Source organism: Myotis myotis, unplaced genomic scaffold (assembly GCF_014108235.1).
Source record: "Myotis myotis isolate mMyoMyo1 unplaced genomic scaffold, mMyoMyo1.p scaffold_m19_p_3, whole genome shotgun sequence".
NCBI lineage: Eukaryota > Metazoa > Chordata > Mammalia > Chiroptera > Vespertilionidae > Myotis > Myotis myotis.
The window spans coordinates 157,738,071-157,748,255 of NW_023416335.1; the positions used below are offsets into that span (position 1 = coordinate 157,738,071).

The 10,185-nt window shown below is 45.8% G+C and overlaps 1 pseudogene; it reads right to left on the minus strand.

The window, feature by feature from the left end:
* Positions 1-2,723: 2,723 nt before the first annotated feature.
* LOC118651808 lies at positions 2,724-3,692 on the minus strand (annotated as a pseudogene).
* Between the last annotated feature and the right edge of the window lie 6,493 nt (positions 3,693-10,185).

Consider the following 10,185-nt stretch of genomic DNA (forward strand, 5'->3'; position numbering starts at 1 on the left):
AATGGAGAGACTTGCTTACAGGAGCCTGGAAGGGACCTGATGTACTTTTAACCCAGGGGAGAGGATATGCTTGTATATTTCCACAGGACGCAGACTCACCTGTGTGGATTCCAGACCGTCTAGTCCGACCTTATGTCTCACCGCCCGCCATCTCTGCCTCATCATAGCACACCTGACCAGTGCCCGTCTGCAGCAGATGTGCAGCCCTGAGCTGGAACAATCTGTCCATTGGGAGGATCACATGTGCCTCCTTTTTGTCTTTCCACATGTCCCAGCTTTGCCCCACATCTCCTTTCCTTTTTCCTTTTTTTAAAATCTAACTACTTGTTTGCTGGTTCTTTGGCCTTTCTCCTTCTTTCCTGAACACAGCGTTTTCTAGAATCTCCCTACCCTACTGTTCCAGGAAGGGCACCTCCCTTTTATGCCGTGACTAGGGGTGTTTGGTATATGCCCCATACATGGAGTTGTCTTTTGCCAAGAGCCTGACATCCTGGGCTGAGAAAGCCCTGTTCCAGGACTCTCCTTTGTCCTGTATTGGCGCCTCTTACCCTTGTGCCAAGAGGGACCCTCTTCTTACAATCCAATTGCCCATAGCTGTTGCCTGAGCTCTCTGTTCATGCTGAGGTTGAAGCCTCATGGTGGCTGGTACCATGGATCTGTCTCTGGCCCAATGGTGTAAGCTAGGCCCTCTCTAGAGAAGAAACCTGAGTTCCCTATGATCAATGCCAGAGCCCCGCCAGCAGGCGAGGGAATCCAAAGGCAGTTGCTGGGCATGGAGGCCAGAGGGACATAGGCTATCAAGGAGACAAAACTGAACCTCACATCACCCTACTTGGCCCAGAGATGGCTGGTAGTCAACGACGGGTAAGACCCCACAGGGTGGGGCAACCTAAGACAGGCACAGTCGAGGGCCAGTAGGAGAGAACTTGGGGTTCAACAGAGGTGGGGCACAGATCCTCACCCCCCCAATGGTTCAGGGGCTTGAACACTCGCCCCTTCTGAGGAAGGTCTCCTGTCCCCATGGCTGCTTCCCGCTTCCCACGCCCAGCTCAGATTGGGACCCAGGTAAAGACAGAGACTGCCTGACAGCAGCTGCCCTCTCACTGCAACAGGACTTGTTTCCCATTTATACCTTGGACCACAGGAAAAGGGTCAGATGAAGGAAAGGGCTGTGTCAGGATGCTGCCTTCTTCCCTTTCTTCTCCCTCTTTTTTCTAAACACTTCCATGCCTTGTAGTTCTTTTGTTTTCTCTTCTTTTTCTCTCTACTACCCTCCATCTTCCATATCAGCTGACCCAGAGGGCACAGCTTACTCCTCCTCGGACACCGACACCACCATCAACCACGGCCCTGATGGACCCTTTGATGCAGCCCTTCAACTTGCTGATGCTTCGGGAAGCCCATCGCCAGTGATGCCACCCGCTAGCCAGACCCACAAAGACAATCAAACCAACAACTTGAGGACAGCTGAAATCCCTTGACTGAAGAGGCTGGCAACCTTCTACAGGAATGGGGCTCCTTGTGCACTCCATCCACTATGTTTATAGTTATGCTCACTGTCATTGCTTGCCAGTCTTCTTCTGAGTTTTAAACGGCCCAATCTGAGAGGTGGCCACTGATTTGCATGCATGATCATTTAAAAAATAAAAAAGGGGGAATTTGCCGGAAGCCAGTCCCTCCTTGCTGCTTGACACAGTCGCTGCAGGAAAGAAACATCTGCACAGCATATGTTTCAAGGGACCTGGCATATATAGCATACTGTTCTTAATATGTTTGCTCCCCTTAGCGCTGTGTGTTTTAACCAAGGTCACCTCTCCGAGAAAGGTTGTTTCCCCAGGTAGGAATTTTTCCCTGAAGTCAGGGAGGGGATGCCTCTCCTAGAAAGGTTGTTTCCCCAGGTAGGAATTTTTCCCTGAAGTCAGGGAGGGTATGAAACTCCTTAACTAAGTGCCAGGCGGGTAGTTAATCACTACAAACAATCATGCTTAAGCTACATAATCTTTACTCCCTAGAATGGAGATAAGAAACGCCCTAACCTTTGTAATAGAAATTGACAGGATTAAAATCAACTGGGATAAATACGGATGTAACAAGACAATAAACAGCAGAACTTCGCTGGAGATCCAGACCAGAACTTGGCTGGAGATCCTGGCTAGAGATCCTGGCTAGGCTGCTGATCAACTGAACGCTGTCTCCGTGTCCTTCCTTCTTCGCCGACTCTGTCTACGCCTTTGGGAACCCCTGGACCTGCTGGGGTTGGACCCCTGCACCAAATCACTACCAAGCAGGGCTGCTGGCAGAGGAGCTGGAGGGGGGGGGGGGCCACGGAGGATGGGTCAAGACCCACCCCTGTGCCCACCGCGGCCTCATGGCCTACAGTTCCTTTCAAGGTGCACAAATTCATGCACTGAGCCCGTAGTTATATTTATAAGGGGATATTATTCAGCCTTAAAAAAAGGAAATTCCACAACATGGATGAACCTTGAGGACATTAAGCTAAGTGAAATAAGCCAGTCACAAAAAAACAAATATGATTCCACTTAGATTAGTCAAATTCATAGAGACCAAGTAGAATGGTGGATGCTGGGGGCTGAGGAAAATTGTTTAATGGTGCAGAATTCCAGTTGCAGAAGATGTAGTAGCTCTAGGGATGGATAGTGGTGATGGTTGGAAAACAATGTGAACATACTTAAGTAATCCCACTGAACTGTACATTTTTTTTTAAATTGTAAAGATTTATATGTTATTTTTATTACATATAAGCGATTCTTAGTTTAAAGTAAAAACTTTCACATTTGAAGTATTTTTAAACCTTGACATTTTAGAAAAGCCAACGAAGTTCACGCAGCGGAGACTTATCCCTGGATATTCACAAACCAAACGCTGTTGAGGAAGGATTAGAAATGCTACAGATCAATCACAATCGGCGGTTCCGCCTCCGTGGGGAGAGCAGTGAGTGGCGGGAGCAGGTGGTGGGAGCATCACAGTTTACTCAAGGCGGTTCCCCGGTGCGCACGGCCCTGCACGGCCACGGGGGGAGGGGCGACCACCCGCTCAGGAAAACACACTCCCCCAAACCAACAGCAGCTCCCAGACGCTCTGCGAAGAGGTTCTGGTCTTCAACTCAGGAGGGAAGAACAGCATTTCATGACGGCGTCCCTGGCATACGGGATGTACGACAGGCTGTACCAGGTCATGGACAGGAACTGCATGCAGGATGCGGAAGAGCACGGCCAGCCCCTTCTTATGCCACCACAGAGCAGCACACAGTGTCAGCACGAAGCACAGCAGCATGATGACTGTGGCGAGCAGCCTCGTGGTCTCGAACATCTTCTTCAGCTGCTTGAAGGGCCCCATCAGAAAGCACGTGCTGGCTAAGGCAGCAATATTCCCGAAGGTGTAGAACACGGCGAAAAGCTTGATGCCCCCGGGAAGCCACAGCAGGCCAGTGCCGAGGATGGAGAAGAAGATGCCGCTCACGAAGCAGATGGCGAACCACTTCACCCTGGTGCTGAAGCTCAGCGAGGAGGCATCCAGGACCCAGCAAATGCCGCACAACGACCACCAGGGGCAGGAGGGTTGCGCGGTCAGGCCCTGCTCCTCGTCGTCCTGGCCGCTCAGGACCCGCCGCAGCTTCTCCATGGCCGCGCTCCGGGCCCAGCGGCCGACACTCGTTGCCCGGCCGCCGAGAACCCGCTGAACTGTACATTTTATGTTAAGTGTATATTTTTATTTTTTTAATTAAATCTTTATTGTTGAAAGTATTACACATGTCCCCTTTTCCTCCCATTGCCCCCTTCTAGCCTGCCCCAATCCACTGCCCCAGGCCCTCAACTACCCTATTGTCTGTGTCCATGGGTTATGCATACATGCATATAAGTTCTTTGGTTGATCTCTTCCCACTCACCCACCCAGTTCTAAAGGAAAGAAACCTGTGTCATCCTAATCCTGTCACAGGCCCCTTTTTCATAGACATTCCCTACCAGATTTTCAAAATATTTCTGTTTATCCCCCTCTTCATTCTTAATGTCATTGCCTTAATTAGAACTGCCTGGATAGGCTATTACTATAGTCTTTTGTTCTACCCTCCACTCAAAATCTGTCTACGAACTTGCCTCCATAAGGTGAGCTGGTTCTAAAATCCTCTCCCACTAAAAGCCCATTGAATAAAGCAGCAACTTTCAAACTTTAAATCATTTAAGTCATTAAACATTTTGTTTAATGACATTTTGTTCAAAATAAGTCAAATCAAAATTCTAGCCCTGGCCAGTGTGGCTCAGTTGGTTGCGTGTCACCCTGTGCACCAGAAAGTCACTGGTTTGATTCCCGGTCAGGGTACATGCCCAGGCTGTGGTTGGATTCCCAGGTGAGTGTGCAGGAGGCAACCAATTGGTGTTTCCCTCTCACATCAATGTTTCTCTATCCCTCTCCCTCTGTCTCTAAAATCAATAAAAACTTTTTTAAAAATCTGTTAAACTGGTTCAAGAACTAGGTCTAAAGCCTTTCTTTTTTTTTTTTAATATATTTTTTATTGATTAAGATATTACATATGTGTCCTTGTCCCCACGTTACCCTCTACCCCCCACCCCCCCACCCCCGCTCATGCCCTCACCCCCCCGTTGTCCATGTCCATTGATTAGGCCTATATGCTTGCATATAAGTCCTTTGGTTGATCTTTCCCCCTTACCCCCACCCTCCCCTACCTTCCCTCCAAGTCCCGACAGTCCAATCAATGCCTCTCCGTCTCTGGATCAGTCCTTGTTCATCAGCTTATGTTGTTCATTATATTCCACAAATGAGTGAGATCCTGTGGTATTTATCCGCTCTCAAGTTCCATCCATGCTGTGGCAAATGGTAAGAGTTCCTTTTTCTTCTTCCTCTTCTTAAAGAATACCTTTCAGCATTTCATATAATGCTGGTTTGGTGGTGATGAACTCCTTTAGCTTTTTCTTATCCGTGAAGCTCTTTATCTGACCTTCTATTCTGAATGATAGCTTTGCTGGATAAAGTAATCTTGGTTGCAGGTTCTTGCTATTCATCACTTTGAATATTTCTTGCCAGTCTCTTCTGGCCTGCATGGTTTCTGTTGAGAAATCAGCTGACAGTCGTATGGGTACTCCCTTGTAGGTAACTGACTGTCTTTCTCTTGCTGCTTTTAAGATTCTCTCTTTATCTTTTGCTCTTGGCATTTTAATTATGATGTGTCTTGGTGTGGTCCTCCTTGGATTCCTTTTGTTCGGGGTTCTCTGCGCTTCCTGGACTTGTAAGTCCATTTCTTTCACCAGGTAGGGGAAGTTTTCTGTCATTATTTCTTCAAAAAGGTTTTCGCCGAAACCGGTTTGGCTCAGTGGATAGAGCATCGGCCTGTGGACTGAAGGGTCCCAGGTTCGATTCCGGTCAAGGGCATGTACCTGGGTTGCGGGCACATCCCCAGTGGGGGGTGTGCAGGAGGCAGCTGATCGATGTTTCTCTCTCATCGATGTTTCTAACTTTCTATCTCTCTCCTTTTCTCTCTGTAAAAAATCAATAAAATATATATTTAAAAAAAAAAAAAAAAAAAAAGGTTTTCAATATCTTGCCCTCTCTCTCCTTCTGGTACCCCTATAATTCTGATGTTGGTACGCTTGAAGTTGTCCCAGAGGTTCCTTACACTATCTTCATATTTTTGGAATCTCTTTTCTTTTTTCTTTTTCGGTTGGGTATTTTTTGTTTCTTTGTATTTCAAATCTTTGACTTGATTCTTGGGATCCTCTTTTCTGCTGCTGGATCTCTGTAAGTTATTCTTTATTTCAGTCAGTGTATGCTTAATTTCTAGTTGGTCCTTTTTCATGTCCTCCATGGTCTCCCTATACTTATTGAGGGATTCATTAAATTTATCGGCGGTTTCCATAAAATTCTTGAAAAACCTTATAACCGTGGCCTTAAACTCTATATCCAATCGTTTGCTTTCCTCCATTTCTGCCATTTGTGACCTGTTTCTTTGTCTCCGCATTTTGGCAGCTTCCCTGTGTTGATAGAGTGGCCCTGTGCGCCAGGTGTCCTGTAGGGCCCAGTAGCTCAGCCTCCCCAGGTAACTGGGGTGGACACTCTTGGTGCCTTGGATGTTGTAGAATCACTGGGAGGAATTGACCTCCAGGCCAATTGGCTGTGAGAATCAGCTGTGTCTAAAGTGGGAGAACTTCTGTGCTGAAGACACCCTTCTGGGGCAAGACTTGCTTCAGTGGGGCTTTGGTGCTCACTGAGTCTGCTCCCTGAGTGCGTCCCTTATGGATCTGAGGAGTTGCAGTCTGGTACCCTCTGACCACTGGGTACAGTGGCTCCTGGATCCAAGGAGGTGCTAATTCAGCCTCTGCCTGAGGCCACACAGCAGGAGCCACGAAGAGGCTCAGCTGTGAAGCAATGCAAGCCGCTGCGGGGCCTTGGGCCTTCTCTTGGAAGTTACAGGTCTGCCTGGTTCGGCTGCAGTTAGGTACATTCACATGCAAAAGCCTCTGCCGCAGCCTGGGTGGGGCGGGGTCTCAGGGAGTCAGAGGGCGGAGAAAGCAGCCATGGCCGATTCTCCGCCCGGAGTGGCACGTCTCAGTGTTCCGGTAACGGCTGCAAGCACCTTTGAGGGAAAGCCGCCCTCACGTTCGCTCGCTGCCGGTCAGACCAGCTTCTCCCTGTATGAGACCTGGGTCCCCAGAGACTTCCCAGAACCGGAGTTCAGAGCCGTCGGGAGTTTGTGATTCAAAAAGACAGCCGCGTCCTCAGGCGCCACCCCCTTTCCTCGCGCGCGCGCCGCCGTACCTCTGCACTTCACCTCCGCAGCGCCTCTGGCTCTCAGCGTGCTTTTCTTTCCTTCTAGTTGTAGAATTTACACTCAGCCAGCCTTCCTGTTGTTCTGGATGATGTTTGCTCGGTCCTTTGCGGTAATTTTCAATTGTTGTGTGAGGCAATAATTTCCCGGTGTTTACCTATGCCGCCATCTTAGTTGCTGTCTCAGGTCTAAAGCCTTTCATACTCAGTCGATCTTACATACTTCTCTCATTGGAATAGAGGATGAAAACAAGTGGGAATCAGTATTCATTCATTTCATAAATTCCTCAGTTCCTACTATTTGCTAAGCACTGCGGTTCCAACAGAGAATAAGACACAATATTTGCCCTCATGGAAATTAGTCTAATGAGAAATGCAAATATGACAATTTCATAGATTGGCCTCCATGTTTATGGCTCTACATATTTCTGAACCATTCATGCGAGGAGCTTTTAACCTGTGTTCCAGGCAATGGAATAGGCTCCAAGACCCCTTCTTTACCATCATAAGTCTGGTGACAAGACTAGGCAAATACACAAATAGTTAAAAATTTCAACGTATGTTATAAAGTAACACTGAACTCTCAAACCTTATGCTCCAGGCCTGGTCAGGTAGTTCAGTTGATAAGCATCAATCATCCCCATATGCCAAGGTTGTGGGTTCGCTTCCCAGTCAGGGTACATGCAAAAAGCAACCAACCAATAAATGCATAAATACGTGGAACAACAAATCTCTCCCTCTAAACCTCTCCCTCTTCTCTCTCTCTCTCTCTCTCTCTCTCTCTCTCTCTCTCTCTCTCTCCTCTCCCTTCCTCTCTAAAAATCCATAATTTTTTTTCACCTGATCACGGTGTCACGGTGGCTCAGTGGTTGACTATCAACCTATGAACCAGGAGGTCATGGTTCAATTCCAGTCAGGGCACATGCTCGAGTTGCAGGCTTGATCCCCAGTAAGGGGCATGCAGGAGGATGCCAGTCAATTATTCTCTCTCATCATTGATGTTTCTATCTCTTTCTTCCTCTCCCTTCCTCTCTGAAATAAAAATATATTTTAAAAAACCCAAAATTTTAAAAATCATTATTTTAAAAAACCTTATACTCCAGCCTTCACAAATGCACAAAACTACTTGAATAAAGCAAGCTGTTTTATTTTGCAATCCTTTGCCTATGTTCTTTCCTAATATACCAGCATAACTTGTACCTGCCATTCTTCTTGTCCTTATCTATATACAACAGGAGTAATACAATGGTGCCCTCAGAATTTAGCCCTCAGAATTGTTCAATTAGTATGGAAATGTTTAAGTACAGAACTTGAATTTTATTGCTTTCACATTTGGCCTCTTTTGTGTGCTTTAATGTCTATTTTCTTGCCTGGTAGCTACAAACATATATGCATGCCTGACTCCTGAAGATTGGGTTTGGTACTCCTGGATGAGGTCTTGGGGAAATGGAATTTATTGGTCTTTACATTCCTCATACATGTCCTATAATAAATCTCAAATATTTTAAAGAATGAATACAGCCCTAACCGGTTTGGCTCAATGGATAGAATGTCAACTTGCGGACTGAAGGGTCCCAGGTTCAATTCCATCCCCAGTAGGAGGTGTGCAGGAGGCAACTGATCCATGTTTCTCTCTCATCGATGTTTCTAACTACCCCTCTCCCTTCCTCTCTGTAAAAAAATCAATATATTTTTAAAAAGAATGAATACAATCTTTGCATTGTATCAACATTGGGCTTAGGCAGGCAAGTTTTATTTTATTTTATTTTATTTCAGAGAGGAAGGTAGAGGGAGAGAGATATAGAAACATCAATGATGAGAGAGAATCACTGATCTGCTGCCTCCTGCACATCCGAGCCTGCAACCCGAGCATGTGCCTTTGGCCGGAATTGAACCTGGGACCCTTCAGTCCACAGGCTGATGTTTTATCCACTGAGCCACACCAGCCGGGCTAGTCAGGCAAGTTTTACAAAAGCTAAAGCTAAGTGGAAACTTAATCCTCACATGTACAGTTTAGTATTTAATCGAAGATTCAAGAACTCTGCAGATTTTTATTTTTTATTTTTATTTTTTTTTTTTTAATATATTTTATTGATTTTTCACAGAGAGGAAGGGAGAGAGATAGAGAGCCAGAAACATCGATGAGAGAGAAACATCGACCAGCTGCCTCCTGCACATCTCCCACTGGGGATGTGCTCGCAACCCAGGTACATGCCCTTGACCGGAATCGAACCTGGGACCTTTCAGTCCCCAGGCCGAGGCTCTATCCACTGAGCCAAACCGGTTTCGGCATAACTCTGCAGATTTTTAGACTCTATTTTTTCATTTAATTTTAAACAGTTTATTGAGGTTTAAAGATATTTTTTATTGAGTTTTTACAGAGAGGAAAGGAGAGAGATAGTTAGAAACATCGATGAGAGAGAAGCATCGACCAGCTGCCTCCTGCACACTCCCCACTGGGGATGTGCCCGCAACCAAGGTACATGCCCTTGACCGGAATCGAACCCGGAACCCTTCAGTCCGTAGGCCGACGCTCTATCCACTGAGCCAAACCGGTTTCGGCTATTGAGGTTTAATTGACACACAATAAATGGCCCATATTTAAAGTGCACAATTTGGTAAGTTTTGACATTTACATACCCATTAACCATCACCAAAATAAAAATAATCATTCCAAAAAGTTTCCTTTCTAATCGCTTCCTTTTTCCCCCACCCAAACCTTTTGCCACTAAATATAAGTTTGCATTTTCCAGAATTTTTAAAAATCAAAACTGGCCGAAACCGGTTTGGCTCAGTGGATAGAGTGTCGGCCTGCGGACTGAAGGGTCCCAGGTTCGATTCCAGTCAAGGGCATGTACCTGGGTTGCGGGCACATCCCCAGTAGGAGATGTGCAGGAGGCAGCTGATCGATGTTTCTCTCTCATTGATGTTTCTAACTCTCTATCCCTCTCCCTTCCTCTCTGTAAAAAAATCAATAAAATATATTTAAAAAAATCGAAACAAATCATACAAGATATATTTATCTTCTTTCACTCAGAATAATTGAGATTTATTCATGTTGCTGGGTGAATTAATAGTTTGTTCCTGTTAAATACTGACTAGTTAGTAAGTTTAGTACTAATGTCCCTAAAAGTACTACTTTACTCAATTACACAAATTTTTATATTTTCATTTGGTTCAAACATTGAAAAATTTTCCTTCTGATTTCTTCCTTGACTCATGGGTTATTTAGGATTGTTTTTATTTAATTTTAAATATTTTGGGATTTTCCAGATACCTTCCTGCTGTAGGTTTCTGGTTTAATTTCACTGTGGCCCTAGAACATAGTTTGTATGGCCAGAATCTTCATAAATTTATTGATACTTGCATTATGTCAGAATATGGTCT